An 18,430-nucleotide genomic window follows, 5' to 3' on the forward strand; every position below is an offset into this window, starting at 1 on the left:
GCTACAAGTTCATTAGGTATGTAGACTCAAGTTTATCAAGTCTTCAATTTTATCAAATGTTTTGCTACTACAATAACATAAATCTAATATCTCACTGGTCTCTGGAAATAGTTTTCTTACTATCTTCCACTTGCTAATTAAGCCAATGTCACATATTTTAGGCTTGTTGTTGTTGTTACATTATCCACCTTTGCTAGAAATGCCTTTGTTAGGTTAGTCTCTATGATGGTAATTAAATCACCAAATTCTCCCTAACAACACACTGAAGTTTGTTTTTTGATAGTCTGTTGTGGCTCTAATAGCTACCTTCCAATTAGTGACTCACTGATCTAGCCAACATTTACCTTGCATATATGCTATTTAGAAATAATAGATTCTGGGTCAGGGGCAGCCGGGAGATGAATGTTCACACACTGGCTCTTAAATACTTAACGTGGACATGTCACCCATCACTTCTGCTCATCACCCACTATTCATAGTTAGTCATATACCTTGGCTTAACTGAAAGGGTGTTGAGAAATGTGAAGGGGGAGAACACACATGTATATAAAGGGAACAGTACATGGAGAGACTCAAATTAACATCGATATTCATGATCATTTTAATATGGAGCTTAGATAACAGGATAGTTCTTACTTGATAGAAATTTAGATTGTTTCGAAACTTCTGATATTAAAAAATGCTCCTGTGAACATTCTTGCTTAAAATTCTTTATACACTTATTCATATATCTCCTTAACATATATTTTTAGTAATGCAATTTCCAGAATAAAAGGCACCTTTCTTTCTTACTGACTCTATGTGGGATAGATATTCTCCATCACGTTTATAATGCTAAGTATTTTAAGTCTTTTCATATTTGCTAATCTGGAAGAGAAGAAACAATATTTTATTATTTTTTATTTATATTTATTTAATTACAAATAAGTTTAAACATGTTCAATTGTGTTGATGTGCCTTTTGGATTTCCTTATTGTTAAATTTCTATTGATGTACTTTGCCTAGGTGTTTGTTTTTAAATGAGAATCTTTGTTAGGTTTTTTTTTGTAATTGGCTCATACAATGACCCACTGATGCTATAGTGAAAGAATCATGCTTACAGCCATAATCTGTTGTTTTTATGTCCATTTTTTATGAGCAGTTGGAGGCACTGGTTTCAACTAATTGTCATTAGGATCTTGTCTTAGTTTTACTCTGCCTACCTTTCCCAGATGGGTGAGAAAAAATTAACTATGTCTCAGATTAGCCATGGTCTTAAAGACTAGTATAGTGCACTGGATTACTGGATAAAATAACCCTATTCTCTGTAGGGTGCATAGGAATTACATGCAGGTTTTTTGTTAGTTTGTTTCTTTTGTTGTTAATCTTTTTTTTTAAGTTAAATTTTGAATGTTTTTAGGACATATAATCCATCTCTGATGCTGTAACAAAGCTATATTATTTCAATTATTGATTTGTGCCTTTTGCTGACAATATTTCATTAATATTGAAGGGTCCATATAAGTGTAAAAATGTATTTAACACAAATGGAAGTCTATTCTGTTTTCATGATTTAACCTTTACCTACGAAACGTATAAGTGAACATCTTCAAATAAGACGTTCTGTTTTTAAAAATAAGTCTCTGTTCTGCTGTACTTTGCACATTCTCAAAATTCAACTTTTAACTCACCAGATTACCTTATTGAAAGTATCTTGATGGTAAACCACACAGTATTGTGAAAGCGGCATTGAAGAGATGACTTATTTAGCAAGTGTATTATATCAGAGTTTCAATAAAGAAGTGATCTGGTCAATTTCATTCAAAATTATGAGACTTCTTGCTCACTGATGAAATAGATATGACAGAATAATGGCTGATGTTTGGTGCCAGTCACATACACAGGTGTCTCCAGCCATCATTCTGTTTCCAAAAGAACCCATTGTATCTTCGTAACTTAGGGGATGGCTCTCTCTATGCATTCCATTTCACTTTAATATATGTATCTTGCTGAGGAGAAAATGTTTTCTCTTTAAGATTATATTGTGGTCTCACATGTATTTACTTTCATTATTTAAAAGCAATATGGGCTTAATTTCTTTGGCAAAGCCAAAGAAGAACTGTTGTAGGGTTTGAGGTAGCTTCCTCATATGTGTTATGCTCTGATTTGTGTAAAGGTCAATATAATTCTACTATAAATCCCCTGAGATCTTGCATTTTAGCAATTCAAGTGAGCAGACACAAATTTTCTATGGCTCATTTAGGTACCTCAATTTCAAATATTACCAACAAGATAGTATCATCCATCTACTTTTCCTCTGCACTTACAAATAATGCCCATAATACTTTTACAAACTATTTTTTTCTTATGGCATAGATATACCTCCCTTATGTATTATACTTATTTTTGCTAGACCTAATTTTGATGGATTCCTTCTTATGTTTAAACACATATGGTGCTATTTTGTCACATATTTTTTACCAAGTTTAACAGATGACTAAATTGGACAACTTATATTTAGGGAAAATGACATTTTCATGTTGTACACTGTAAAACACATATTGGTGGCCTGTGGGAACTTTGGATAAAACATCTTGAGAAAAATTACATGATTCCTTTAGTATAGAAGAGGAAGTAAAATATATGTGTATACAGAGTATGTGTGTGTGAGAGAGAGAGACAGATGATCCACAAGATTCTTTCAAGTACTAAAACTGCATAATTCTGTTATAATATAGTTTTATAATATTAAGTTGTTCCTAGTGTGAGACCAAGCCATCTTCCCGAGGGGCCCATTTACTAGTGATCACTCATAGAAGCCTCTATTTAGGCATTGTGAGCTTTCTTAGAGGCCAGAAATAACCTCACTAAGATTCCATTTATACTTTATTCTCTTTCCTATAAGAGGTACTATCATCTTAGGAGGGATATATAGGGTGGAAACTTGATAATTGCTTATATTAAGATGAACCAAAGAGATGTGTTTGCTCAAGCTCAGATTATTAGTTAGGCACAAGGCATTTCATATGTTTCAAACTCCAAAGAATGGTATGCGGTTTGGAAAAGAATATAAAGGGAACCTGTGAATTAGTACTATGGGGAGTGTGTGTGTGTGTGTGTGTGTGTGTGTGTGTCTGTGGAGACAGAGAGATGTGCTTCCTACTGAAAGAATATAAACTTTTTTTCCTGTGTCCATGGAAATTTTACCAGAATGTATATCATTTTTGTTATAAAATAAATCATAAATTGTTTAAAGTAGAGATATTATAGGTGGCATTTGTATAAATCAATATATTTATTTAAAATAAATTTATAAAAATTTTTATAAATAAAAATTATACATAAATAAATAAAAATTAAACACATGGTTCTTGTAGCTCACCTCTCAAGAGCTCAGAATAGCAGGACAAATTAAAACATGAAGTCTCAAGGGAAGAAATAGAGCCAAAAAGTTTTAGATAGTAAAATATATATTTATAAGTACAGAAGTAATTAATGAAAAGTGTATACTCAGAAACAAATTGAAAAAAATTAAAAAAAAAAAGAATACTACCCATTAAAATCTTTGTACAGAGACAGGGCAATGTGATCAGAGATGTAAGAGAAGGTAAATTCCTATCCAAGTCACTATGAGTAAAACAAGATAAGGTGAAATTTGAAGGAAAAACAGGCTAAGGTTAAGATGACAATGAAAAAGAAATTTTGGAAAATTTAAGTCCTTATAGAGGTCTTGCAGTGACAAAAATCAGAATACACACTTTCTCTTTTTGCAAAACTGAGGCAGAGGTTTACTAGGATAGCTGATGTTTAACGAAAGGGTGAAGACACAGACAATTTAACAAAAGATATTGCATCTCAGGGATTGGGCCATGGGAGGAAACTGTGGAAAGAGTATGCAGGGCCGGTGGGTTCTGGCCCCACTGCAAAGCTCTACACAAATCAAAAGGCCTGTAGGAATGGACCTTTGACTGCCTTCTTCAACAACATGTGGGAGAAATGTGAAATTTCTGACACAACAAAGTAAGGCCTATTAAGCCATACTAGTGACAATAATCTGTGATAGGAAGTATTAGAAACTGGGCATTGGTGTTTGTAGACAGGTGTTAAAGATGGTTCTAGAACTTCTCTTACTAACACTGGGGGAAAGAGATGAGGGATTGATAGAGAAGATGCAGTTCTTTATTAAATTTTGGATGGATCAAAACTTCTGCCAAGGGAGAAAATTAAGCAGGATGTTTGCAATGCTATCTCAAAAAAAATAAATTCTGAGACTAGGAAAAAAAAATAGCTGTCAGAACTTTTTTTTCCCTGACAGAGTCCCTGAGCATCATATTGGGGGTCAAGAACTTTGAGAATAGGGCTACCTCCCAAACCATTCTGAGAATCCACAGTTGGCATCTCATGTGTTTTGAGAATTTATTTTCTTGTTCATCATTCTGTTATTTGCCTCTCTCTGCTCCTGCTTACTGTGGATGTATATTTGGCTATCTTTGGGTAGCTCAAAGGAAAAGCTATCATATAGACACCCACCCAAATACTGGGGGTGTTGCTGGTTCTAGGCACTGAGGTCTCCATCCATGTCATGGCTCAGATGCAGTAATACCACAACAAAGCGCTAATATTTGATGAGCAGTTCCTATGTTCCAGGTATGATTTTAAGCATCTCATGTACAACCTCTGATTTAATCCTCATACTGAAGGGTATCCTGTATCTTTTTATTTGGGGCCTTTATATATTATGGAATAGAATTGCAGTTTAGAAGATAAATTCACAAGAAGAAAGAAAGCTTGGTCTGACTGGTACAGAATTGTTGTTAAGGTACAATGTTTTGGTTTTCAGTGTTAAGGCAGTAGTTGCTCAAGTTCACATTCCTTCTACTACTATTGAAATTTAAGAAAGTGTTCTACTAACTGGAACATTTTAAAACAAAACACCAAGCTGTAAAAAGGACATAATAAGGATATTTAATTCTGAGTGACCGGAAAGTGTGAGAAGGAAGAAAATTACTACCCAGGAAAATATGACATGCCTGAGCTTATAAATAAAAAAATAAGTTTTGTAAATGAAATCATTAAAATCTAATTATAAGGCAACCATAATAAATTAATAGTCACTATTTACTGAATAAGTACTGTGTGTCGAACAATAGTTTTATATTTTTATATACGCTATTTTACTTAATCTTCACAATATCCCTCCTAGGCAGGCACTTTTAAAGGCACTAAAATAAAGCAAAGGTTTCATTAAGTGTGCTGCCTCCCACTCTGAGCAGTGGGTGAAAATAACAGAAGTTTTGGGTTGAGGGGAGAGTCTCAGCCTAAATGAAGGGTATAGAGAGGAAATGACACCATGACATTTAGTATCTGACTTTGCTACTTCAGAAGGCTTTTAAAGGCTTTTAAAGCCAACTATCCAAGATCATGGAGAAAATGTGTGAATTACAGTTCTGGAAAAAGTTTTTTTGATTTCATGAAAAAGAAAGGGTGAGGAATGAAAAACTAATACTTTCAAGATACAAACCCTTTCCAGTAGCAAAAATATATATAAACCTTATGAATATGCAATGAATGCTACAGAACAGTTCAAAAGGTAAAACACATTGTGTAATAAAGGAGGATGAAATAGATTATGGCAAAGCAATAAAAAAGAAGTCTGTTTTGTGTTAATTAGAAACTACTCTGCAATGTTTGAAGGATTTGTATTGATCTTTTTTGGAGAATCATTAATATGTATTACATGTAAATTTAATAATAACTTACAAGAATTGAATGAATGATGGAGAAATTTGAAATGATATTAAAACACTAACCAGATGTAAAGTAATTTTAATCCTCTTTAGTGAAATCAATTATTTGATCAGATATTGCAACAGTGTGTTTTGTTTTTTTCTTTAATCAGCTCTAATTTTCCTTTAAAGTGACCTTTAAAGGTGACCAGCAGGGAGTGTGTGTGTATGTGCATGGGTGCATGTCTCTGTGTGTGTGTGTGTGTGTGTGAGAGAGAGAGAGAGAGAGAGAGAGAGAGAGAGAGAGAGACAGACAGAGACAGAGACAGAGGGAAGGAGAAGGATAAGAGGGGGAGGGGAAGGGGAAGGAAGAGAGGGAGAGAGAGAGAGGAAGAGAGGAGGGAGAGGGAAAGAAAGGGGGAGGGGCAGAGAGAATGGTAGAGGGGTGAGAGAGAGAGAGAGAGAGAGAGAGAGAGAGAGAGAGAGATAGCAATTGAAAGCAGAGGGTCTGGACTCAAATTTTGCTAACTAGTTGTGGAAACTTGGTAATAACTTACTCTCACTGAGCCCCAATTTTCTCAATTATAAAATAGAGAAGTAAACAGAACTTATGCTTAATAATTGTTCTGAAGAGTAAAGAGATTGTCTTTTACCACCAGTCCCCAGTTATATCTTGAATTTATTTACACAGCCAGACATATTCTTATATTGCATTACATATTTCATTTTTATAAATTTATATTCACATATAACATATATTTAATTTTTTTAAAAAAGAGACTGGTTCTGAAAGACTGAAATAGTGAAGAAAACTGTGCTGGAATACAACAGTTTTAGTCCAGAAACCATTCACTGGGTACTTTCCATATGCCGGTTTTTACATGTTGCATTCTGGCTGGAGATAAGAATACATACTGCTGTAGTAAATAAAAGTAATACTTGATCAGTGCCATTAAATCTGGGTCAGAGGAAGTACATAGAGTGTTGAGAGAAACATTTTCTCTTTAGTGATTAAGGGAAGGCTCAAAATGGAAATTAATGTTTGAGTTGGCTTTGAGGAAATGTAGGATATTTTTTTTGGCAGAGATATTGGTGGGTGGACAGTACAATTTCAGAAAAGCAATGGCATAGAGGAGATGTAGAAAATGTGGAACATTTTCAAGGAATGGCATTAATCTGGCAGGATACTTAGTATCTTGCTAACTCCAGAATTTATCTCATTTCTTTGTGCCCCTTTGTAACCGAACTTCACTATTTTTAATTTACTCTTCAGAAATATTAAATCCACAGTAAATAAGAAAGCTATGTTACCCATAATCTCTCAGATCACTTTTGCCATACTTCCATGAGATCCTTTTTTCCTTTCTTTTTTTTTTTAAGAAAAACATTGTAAATATAGTTGAAGAAACCCCATTCCTCTTTCATATCCCTTCTCTCTCTCCCTAGGAGTGATTGCTATTCAGAATTTGGGATTAACCTTCCTATTTCATATTTTTAAACATTTACCACACATATATATAATATATATATAAATATTATATATAAGTTATATATATAATATATAATATATAATGTATAATATATAATGATATATAATATATATGATAATATATAATAATATATAATATACATAATATATATAAATATTATATATGTTATTATATATACATAACATATAATATCATCTATTATTGTCCTTTTCGAAAGATGTTTGATACTGTGTATTTATTTTGTCTGTGGTGCTGTGTACCACTCCTGGATGGATGGATCCCTTGGCCCTAAAGCTGTCGTTGAAAACACACTGCATAAGTCTCTCACTCCTTCCAGGAGCTTTACTTGACCAGCTGACAAAACCTTTATAGTAATTGTGTGAGACCTTCTTTAAAGAGTTTCAGTTACCCTAACTACATAACCTTCTTCAATTCTGTAGCTGGAGCAGGCAATTTTGGTTTTGTTTTTAATTCCACCAGGCATTTGTTTAAATTATCCTACCAAATATTTAATTGATAATTTGGTTTCATTCTACCTACGTTTGTTAGACACCAGACCAAACTTGTATTCTGGTTAACTAGTAACAGATATTTCATGCCACCTTTGCGGCTCATCATTTGTAATTAAACACAGCTTAAAGCAATTTATTTTAATAGTGAAAACTCCCTTCTGAGGAATATATTCAAGATATCCTAGAGGAAAGAAGAATAGGAAGTTACCATTTGAAAGTGCCAAAGGCCTTCATGTAAAAATATTGGAAATATTTCCCCTGGCTGATTCCACAGGGGCTGAATTTCCCATAACTGGCATTTTTTCTTACAGATCCTACCAAGAATCTATGTATATTTTTACCTGGCTAAAGCATGATGCTTTGTGGAAAATGAAGTATACGCGGCACCATTATAGCACAGGAACAAATACTTAGAAGACTAAATAAATTTTGTATAGGTTTTATACTAAAAAATTAAAGCAATTATTGCCCAAATTTCAGCAGAAAAATACATAAACAAACTCAACACCTGATAGACATATTTGCAAAGCTGTTAACTTGAATTCTTTTAATTGTTTTTGGAAAAAATTCACTCAGTACTTGATCACGTTAGGGATAGTATCTGTACATGTTGTGCAATCAAGTATGTTACTTTGAATCCTATCAAAATGGGAAAAAAAAATCAAAATCATAAAAGAATTACCCATGTAACGTAACATTTTTACACTATACATGTTTGTGTATCACACACATACACATGTATATATGATTGAAAGACAATTAAACATGAGTTTTATATTTGGTAACTCAGATTTTTCCCTTCAAGTCAATAATTTCAAAATGTTTGGTGTGAAAAAAAGAATTTCATTTTGAGTTATGAAACACATTTCAAGAGGGGTTCTGATTTTGTTACTGTGCCATCAATGAAGTTTTGTTTCTCCCTCCTGGAAATACAATGATGGAAATCAACAGGTAAAGTCTGAGTACTAAGAGAAGGAACACATCCCATGTATTATTAATTGCTGCTTGCTTTGGTAGGTTTTTTTGGCTGGTGAGGCAAAAAAGGTCAAGTATGAACATAATGGATATGCTGGGATCCAGGTCTTCATTAATAGCATTCTTTAGCTTTGGGGTCATGTAAAGATGACCCTTGGCCTTTTTTAGTCAATTACTGTTTCATATATTCATTACTAATACAATATCTTAACTGTTATATTTGGGCAACAGAATATCTCTTTTTCACTCACATATCTCTTTTTTCCTGTCTATGGGAATGAAAATGACTGAGGGGGTTATCAAATTTTCCATATCATTTCTTATTAGCTAAAGGGAATTCTCTCAGTTTCTGAGTACTACTCATCTGACCTAAATGGGAAGAGTAAAGTTTATTTTATGTTTAGGTATGTAAGCTTTTTTACTGAACTTAGGAGCAAAACAGTAGTGGGAGAGTTCACAAGTACAAATATTTGCAGACATTTAAAATTATGGTTGAAAATAAATAACACATGGGAAGTAAAATAATGATTAGAATATTCTCTTATTTCTCACTGGAATCATGAATTTGTTTAGGAGATAATTTTTAATATTTCATAATTTAAAAAAATGTTATCATGGGGTTCCTGGAGTGTCTCAGTTGGTTAAGAATCCAACTTCAACTCAGGTCATGATCTCGCAGTTTGTGGGTTCAAGCTCCACACTGGGCTCTGTGCTGACAGCTCGGAGTCTGGATCCTGTTTTGGATTCTGTGTCTCCCTCTCTCTCTGCCCCTCTCCCACTTACACATGCTCTCTCTCAAAAAATAAAAACATTTAAAAAAATATAGTCATTTCTCAAGTTTAAAGGATATATTTGATATAATAGTTTAAGCATCAGCTATGGTAAATACAGCACAGTGATAGATATATTAGTGAGTTACATGGTCTTCTTAAAATTTACATTTATTTTAGGTTTATGTTGAAATAAAACTAGTAGAAAAACATTACAGTGTTTCGTAATTGTGCTCCAGGAACCTTTAGGACAATTCACTGCTTATTAACTAGCAGCTAGATAGTGGTCAACTTATGACTGCTCACTAATGAATCAAAGTTATTTTGCTACAACTGATTTTTCTTAAGAAAAGCCTAAGGGTCCTATCTCCTGTGGGTTAAAACTGACAGAGATTAATTTAAATTCATTCAGCAGTCCAGCTGAGACAACTGTGGTAAGGTGGTAGTCATAATTTATCTGTGCTCTGAAAATGTTCTGACCTTATTTACTTTCCAAGCTATGAATGAATGAGTTTTAAATGGCTCAGCATTCAGGATGAGTGTTGGCAAGTAAAAATCCCGTAACACAAGAGGAATAATGTGACAGCAGAAGTTTAAAGCCAAAGTCCACAGCAGGGATCTCACAAGAAGTTGCCTCTTTCATAGCATTCATATTTATAACTCTTTTCTTCCTTCTCTTCCTTCCTCCCACCTTCCCTTTTCCCTTTCCCCTTCCTCTTTCTAGAACCAACGTAGCCTACATCTTAGAAATGATTTGTATTTGGGGGTGCCTGGGTGGGTCAGCCAGTTAAGTGTCCAACTTCGGCTCACGTCCTGATCTTATGGTTCATGGGTTCAAGCCCTACAGGGGGTGTCTGCTGTCAGTGCTCAGCCTGCTGTGGATCCTCTGTCTCCCTCTCTGCCCCCTACTCGTGCGCTCTCTCTCTCTCTCTCTCTCAAAAATAAATAAAGATTTTAAAAATGATTTGTATTTGTAAACAATATGCAAGAATTGGTTTCTATTTTAAAGGAATCCACATTTCTAGATTAAGCAGAACAAGAGAATTGGACAACATACGAAAAAGAACTTGCCTTTTCTTTTTCATTTACTGTTTTACTTCTGTTTTCTTGTACATTAAATCTCATGGCCATCTAGAAACAAAATTGTAGAAGAGATGAAATTTGCCTTTCTTCTCCCTGCCTTTTAGCACCTCTCTTTCAATTTCTGTGCTCCTACCCTGAACAGAAACCCTTTTCTGCCTTTCCTTATTTCAGTATTTCAAGTAAAGCTTGAATGGTATATGGAATATGAGTCCATTCCCTTTACATCTGAAGAAAATTAGAAAACTAGAGCTTACACGTTGGTAGGACAGGTAGGTTTAAGGATAAATTAACTTTCATTATTACATGGAATTTTCTCCTGTAATGCTACAGTGTAGTTAGAATGACATTGTTACTCAATACATAAAGAAACTTGATTCAGAAAGGTCCTAAGCAATGCCAATCAGTAAGTGGCCACTGTAGAACTGAAACCCAGGTCTTCTGACTCATAGTTGGGCATTCTTTCCATGACCTTACTTTGGAAAGGTCGTACTTAGTTAAATTTTATGTGACACTTATATATGATTAAAATGTCCATTTTTCATCCTAGAATGAAACTGGAGACAGTTTCTAAACCCAATTAGAAGACCATTAAGTGATAGAATTTCAGTCACTAGCAAGAGTGTACTAGCTGTGAAAATACTGTAAGGAAGGTCTTTTTGGTTTTCATCTGGTACCAGACAAGGTCTACAGACTTCACCTGTACATAAAACAAACCCTTGCAAATCCAGTCACTTACTTATACCACTTTTTGGTAGAAAATTACAGAATTCTTGTTTTTATCATTCAAATGCTGGCAATAGACCTAAGAAAATTCTAGATACGTAGCACAATTATTGAGAACACAGGCTTTGATATGACACAGATTGGGGTGAAGTACTGACTCTGTATCTTACTACCTTGATGACTAAGGTTTGCTTAATTAACCTTTCACAATCTCATTTGCCTCAGTGGAGAATGGGAATGATTAGGTCTAATCCTCAGCTTTTATGTCCTATATGGCTGTATTGATTGCTAACTCTTCAATTATTGAAGACTCATAATGGCTCTTAAAAAGTTACACCACTTTTCAGATGACTCCTTTCTTTCAGTATAGTACTTTTTTCATTCCACAACTTAACAAAATTCCCTACATTAGCCAACATTCTGACACTTTAGTTGCAGTCAAAAACATAATAATTTTTCCAAAACATTGTCTTTTGGTCAGAGAATATTATGTAAAACAATTTTCGATCACTGTGTTAGCAAACATATTAATAATTTTTCCAAAACATTGTCTTTTGGTCAGAGAATATTATGTAAAACAATTTTCAATCACTGTGTTAGCTTGCCTAGTGTACTTAGAAGTGAGAAGTATGAAGAGGTACATGCTTCTTTGATACCTCAATCTGTTGTGAGTACACACTAGTTTCAATTATTTTGAAGTGCTCTCAGGTTTTGTCTTTATTTTGTGCTTCAGGTTTTTTTTTCCCTGTGCTGTAACTATTTTCAAGTGCAATTAGAATGCAAAATAACCATGTGCCACCCAAAAGGCTTACCTGTCTGAAAGTCAGTCACTTGGCTCTCTCCTTTTTAAATTCTTTTCCTAGTATGATTTTTTTGTACCTTTCCCCACCTACCTCCACCTGCTATTCAGTCATCTTTTCCTCCTTTGGTCGGTACAACAAGCTTTCATGATATTGCATGTTTTTTAGATGTTCAGATTTTTCGATCTTTGAACATTGTTCACACATCATCAAGTGTCTTGGGTTAGGATGAAATGCACCATATTTTTTCCATTAAAATTAATGGAAATGTTTATAGTTTATTATTTAACATCTTTGCAACTAATGGCAAGGTTTTTATGAACACATTAACATCATTTCACAAGAGACACTAGTTGTTAAATAATGAATGCCCTGAGTCCTCTAAGTGCTCCCCCTCCTACCCTGTCTACAGAAGTCTTCCTTCAGAATGTCTTCCCCAGACGTTCCCCAACACAGGACTGGACTCAAAAAATCCTTCAGAATTTTATTCCATTATGCATGCTGGCTTGCCTTCCAAATGGTCCATATTGTTGCTATACTTGTTATTTAGTATTGTGAATATTCCTCCTAGTGATGACAATAATGGAACCTATGCCCAAAGGTTGTTTTAGGAATAAAATTGTATAATGCATGGAAAGAACTAGTGTAATGTTTAGTACCCAGTAAATATTCCATGCATATTAGCTGTAGTTGTAATATTATTGTTTAAGATGTAATAATTTAAGAGGTGCCTGGGCGGCTCAGTTGGGTAAGTGTCTGACTCTTGATTCCAGCTCAGGCAAGATCTCACAGTCATGAGATTGAGCCCTGCATCAGGCTGCATGCTGAGCGTGGACCCTGTTTGTGATTCTCTCTCCCTCTCTCTGTGTTCCCCACTTCTCACTCATGTCTTTCCCCCCTCTCTCTCTCAAAATAAAGATACATTTTTTTTTAAAAAAGAGGTAATGATTTAAAAATCTGTGTATTTCTATAAGTTAACACTTTAAAGATCTCAGTTTTATAAATGTGTTGTGCTAAGTGCAGGCTTCTATAGCTAGTATCTTCAGTTATATTTCATTAGTGAGGAGTAATATATTTGATTTTAAAGATGATATCCATTGGATTACATAAAACCAAAATAAATAGCAACACAATTAAAATTAGAAATCTTCACAATTGATTTATTTTTTAAAGAAACTTACTTAAATATTAATGCAGAAAAATCCTTTGTGTGTAAATATGTGTGTATGTAACCAAATATTTAGCATTTCATCCAATGCAAGATTCTAATTTTATTGATAACATTTTCATGGAATCAGTATATGATTCAAACTTAGGTACAAATTGGTTATCTTGGCTAATTTAATTTATATGTGATACTTACATGATTTGTGTCAATTCACAGAAAACATGTAAATATCTTCCTTTTAGTACTCTGAGAGAAACTCAGCAAAGTTCAATAATTGGGCATCTTGAACCTTGAGAAAATCAAAACTAACCCATTTTTCCCCTTTCTGGTAATTTACATTCTTAACATTAGTCACTTATTGCGTCTACTCATTGACGGAGTAGTCACTGAACAGAGTACCCATCAACCTCTACAGACTACATGGGAAGTCAGGCATATTTTTGAGCATCTCATTAATGTAGCCTCTGAATGCAAGCCACCTGGATCTGGTATGACCCTATGTTGGTCGCCAGGGTTGAGTGAAGCAGTTACTCAGGTTTTCCATGTATCAGTTTTCTCATCTGTATAAAAGAGAATAAAAACTCATGTACCTTATAGTGTTGTAGTGTAGACTTACCTAGTTAATACATTTAAAACTTGTAGGATAGCACCTGGCAAAGAGCATGCGTTCTATTAAAGTCGACTGTTTTTACAAATAACCATTGTCATGCCATATCCCATTGAGAAGAATTAAATGATGTCAATTTTGACAATGAGGAGTGTACCTGACTATGTGTGTTTCTAATCCTGATATTTTGATTTTCATAAAAGTAGATACACTGTTAATAAAAAAAAGGTCCAGCATGTTTTAAATTATTTAGTGCTAACTAGCATTATTTTACTGTTGGATTTAAAATAAGCAAAAAATCAACTTCTTAATTAGGATTATTATATGCTGGGCATTAAAATGAAAATGATTAAGATAGGGTAGGGAATTATTGAAAATAAGACATATTCTATAAATTTTAGATCAATCTTAAATTCATTAACTGAGCTTCCATTAGAAATAGAAAGCTCAAATCTGTGAAAATGTGAAAGAGTCCTATGCAAAGCAATCTCTTCTGATGGCAGTAACAGGTGCAATTACTTGTGTCCTCTCAAAGAGCAGGAAACCAAATTAGGATTGTACTGAAAAAATGGAGTTTTTAGTATTGAGGAAGAATAAGCTCAGATGTAACGGAAAGGGACATAAGATAGAGGAAGAGAACTGCAAGTTATACTGAAGAGTGTGAGACAGAAGGAAAAAGAAGATGTGACAAGTGATGTGGAGGATGCCAGAAAAAAATGAAAAGCATCATAGGAAATATAAATGAGGAAGGGTTTATAAGAACGAGACTAAGAAGAAATGAGAAAGAAGGAAAAGATGGAAGAGAGACTGCAGAACCTATGGAAACAGAAACTGTTGTCTTATCATTTTTTTTGTTTCCTTACACTTTTGCCCCTGTTTTTTTCCCTTGATTTTTGTATCATTTCTTTCAGAAAATACAGAGCCTCTGGCATAAATGAGTATTTTCTGAAAGAAATGATACAAAAGTCAAGGAAGAAAACAAGGGCAAAAATGTAAGGAAACAAAAAAAGTGTTAAAACCATGATATAATTGAAGTCAGTTAAATGCCAACCAGTGTCTACCAAAAATTAGATTCCTTTAATATTTTAATAAATTCATCACTTGTTCTTTTAAAATATGACACAAATTAGCATTGTCCACCAATTTGCTAATTTGAGAAACATTCTTCCTAGGTTAATCTATTTATTTGTTCAAACACTGCACCAATAAACAAGCAGTTGTTCTGTTATTCTAAACAAATATGTTAATCGCTTTTAAGGTCATCTTTTCAGCGTATTACTAGAAGTGATTACAAGATTAAAGAATGAAAAGAAATGAAGCCAAGAATATGCTAATGAAATTTACATTAATTACTGTGCATTGACAAGGATGAATGATTTTTAAATCAGGAATCACTCCTGAACTAGCAATCCACCACTGACACTTATTGTCATACTTCTAAAATGGCCTTTGAAAAGATCACTGTTATAATATATGCATATGCTTTAAATGTAGACACTGTGTTAACTCAATCTTCAAAATATTCACACATGAAATGATATACTTACAACATATATTTGCATTCATTTTGTTGTCCAGGGTTTAGTTGAGTCCCTAAGATACAAAGACAATAAGACTAAGTTACTAGTCCCAATAAACTGCCGGCTTAATAAAACAGATATCTAAAACAACTTTAGCAAAATATATGTGTGTGTTATTACAGTTTGGTGAGGGTGAGACAAGGGGAGATGAAAAGAAAGTGTCCTTGGAGTAGGTGTTTTTAGACAGGGTCTCAAAATATAAATATGGGATGGCTAAATTATTTCTTAACAAAGGAAAGGGCAGGCAGAAAAAATACAGAATATTTTACATGTAACAAATGGGTCAACCAAAGAAAATGATATTGTTATTTTTTGAGGTGAATTTTCAGGATTCCAAGTTTCTATTTTGTATCCATGTAGGTTTATATCATGATCCAAACCTGAAAATTAAAGGACGAATGACACAAAGTCATTAGCAACAATGTACCATCATTAATCCTGAACATGACATGCCTTTTTACACCTCTTAAAATTTCACTGGTATCTTTACATATTAATAGTGGAAACATGCTATATCTGGCCAATACCTATGTATTTTATGCTTAGGGGAAACAATTAATTTTAGCATATTTAAAAAAAAAAAGTTTTAAAATTCTTATATTTAATTGCATCTAATTGTAATTTCATCAAATTATAATTACATCTAATTGTACAACCCAGCAGTTAAATTGACAACAGATACATGAACCATCTCATATATAAAAACTTTCAACCCAAAGAGAAAAATGAACCTTTCCAAAGATAATTTTGCTCAACGTACTGCTATTGAGTGGTAAATATGCTCATCACTGATAGATGCTAAAAGATAGGCATGAACTTGGATAAGATGTTGTCTGTTCGTATTTGTCAAAGGAAAGAGTGCATAGGAAGCTGTATTAGAAAAAGATGAATATATTTGAAAGGAATGTGGATAATCTAATTGGAAAGGTAGTATCGCTAGGAATTGTTTCTAGAACTGCATTTGCATGGCAAAACTGTCATTTATACTTAAACTGTATGTTTATTTTAGGAGAGGGAACTTATTGAAGACTGATGGAGGTTTATGGGGTTAAAGTCATCCCTTGGTGACATCACTATGACCAAAACATTTACGTAGGGGAAAAAATTAAAGAAAAATTACACTGGAATTTCAACAGGTCTAGGACAAATCCGGTTAAAAGGATCCTATGGTGAAATGTTGCCCAGGCAAAGTCTGCTAAAGAAGACTTTAGTCTGGACTAGAAAACACAAATGTGCAGCAAAATTATTGCAAGAAGAGACAATAATATCAATTTATTGGGAATTCCTAGGAGCAGAGGGACTACTATAAATAAATGGATGATGCCCTGAAAGACTACTTATCTTTCTTAATCTACGAATCATACAGAAGATATCTCACAGTTAAAACCCTTGGGTACAGAGATCACAAATACAATTTATTGTGTACATTTCAACAGTATTATTCAAAGTATGTGAGAAAGATAAATTATTCTAATAAGCCAGAGAGGAACCTGATATGGTGGTAATATATTGAGTAAAAATATCAGAATGAACAGAACAAATTTTGCGGAGATCAAGTTTTGTTGAATATTAATCCTAAAAGCTACCAGAATACTGCACCAAACTCTGGTGTACTTACTTGTCAACTGTGCACTGTAGAGGAGCTGAGCAACTTTCTTGAAGGGGACAGAAGTTTCTGCCTCCATTCTCATGTGCAGTAATAGCTAACCCTTCAATGAGTCTTAGCATTTTGGTGCAGATGCTTTAGTAACTCTACAGCCCTTCCTTATGTTAGATTGCAGTCCCTGTCTAGCACAGGACCTCTCCCCTTAGATAATCAGAATAGTTATTGCATGCAATTTAGAATTTCAAAGACCAGCAGAAAGGAAGGGATTGCAATATATAGCTTGTGGCTTGCATTTGTATTGCTCCTCTCTGCCGAAGGTAATACACTGATTAGCAATCCAACAAACAGAGTTTAATAATTGTTCTATTTAGGGGAAGGTATTAGAATGGTTAATTAATGGCAGTCTTGTTGCTAGGAGACAAAGGAAGTTATTACAAGTAAGGTTTTAACATAGGAATAGCGCCCTCTAAGCCTACAGTGAATTCTTATTAAATGATTGCATAGTTTCTGTTTGTTCGTTTGTTCTTGTTTTTCGTCTTCAGAGTAAATCTATCATTTGGGTCTACCACCTGGACCATAAATGCAGTGTCAGTTGTTTTTCTTTGTTTCTTTGTTTTTTAACTGAGATTGAATTGGTTTTAGATATATTCTAATGCTCATCAATTTTTCCTCTCTTGTAGGAATATTTGTGACAATATATAACAAATCGTCTGAAAAAGACTTCAGTTTAAGGTTTAGAAGTACTTCCTGCCTTTAATTATTCTTTAGAATCCTATTTGCCATACAGCAGACATTTATCGAGTGGTTACTGTGTGCCTGGTACTGACCTAAGCATTGTATGGGAACACTACAGTTTTTACTTTCGGCCAAATTTGGGAGATAAGACTTGCCACCTCAGGGATTCAGAGGAAGAGCTATGGGAGTTTATAGGACATATAATCAGAAGTAGAAGGTATAATATAAAAATAGCTCAAAAATAGCAACTATAGTGTATGTTCTCAAATTAACACATTTTTGATTGCCTGCCCAGCATAAGACTCCTTCTCTGGACCTAGAGTCATTCTAGTGCTTGGTCAGCTGCCAATAGGAGTCTGTCTTTCAAACATAGAACAAAGAAACAAAGGCACTGAGGTAGAATGGCAGAAATGAGTTCATAGAAATATCACATGGAATCAGGGCAATGGAAGCTGTCTTTGGTAAATTTGCTGCTGAGAAACACAGAACATTACAAGTTTCTCAAGTCTCATCTCCATGCTTCATGTGATTTAACTCTGCTTTGTTCCTGTTTAAAGATTCTGTGCCCGGGGCGCCTGGGTGGCTCAGTCGGTTAAGCGTCCGACTTCAGCTCAGGTCACGATCTCGCGGTCCGTGAGTTCGAGCCCCGCGTCGGGCTCTGGGCTGATGGCTCAGA

At 34.2% G+C, this 18,430-nt stretch overlaps 1 long non-coding RNA gene across 1 annotated transcript in view; it reads left to right on the forward strand.

The window, feature by feature from the left end:
- The window catches only part of LOC122234298, a 151,140-nt gene that overhangs the window by 10,328 nt on the left and 122,382 nt on the right, over nucleotides 1–18,430 (forward strand). The window lies entirely within an intron of this gene.

Source organism: Panthera tigris, chromosome A2 (genome assembly GCF_018350195.1).
Source record: "Panthera tigris isolate Pti1 chromosome A2, P.tigris_Pti1_mat1.1, whole genome shotgun sequence".
NCBI classification, from domain to species: domain Eukaryota; kingdom Metazoa; phylum Chordata; class Mammalia; order Carnivora; family Felidae; genus Panthera; species Panthera tigris.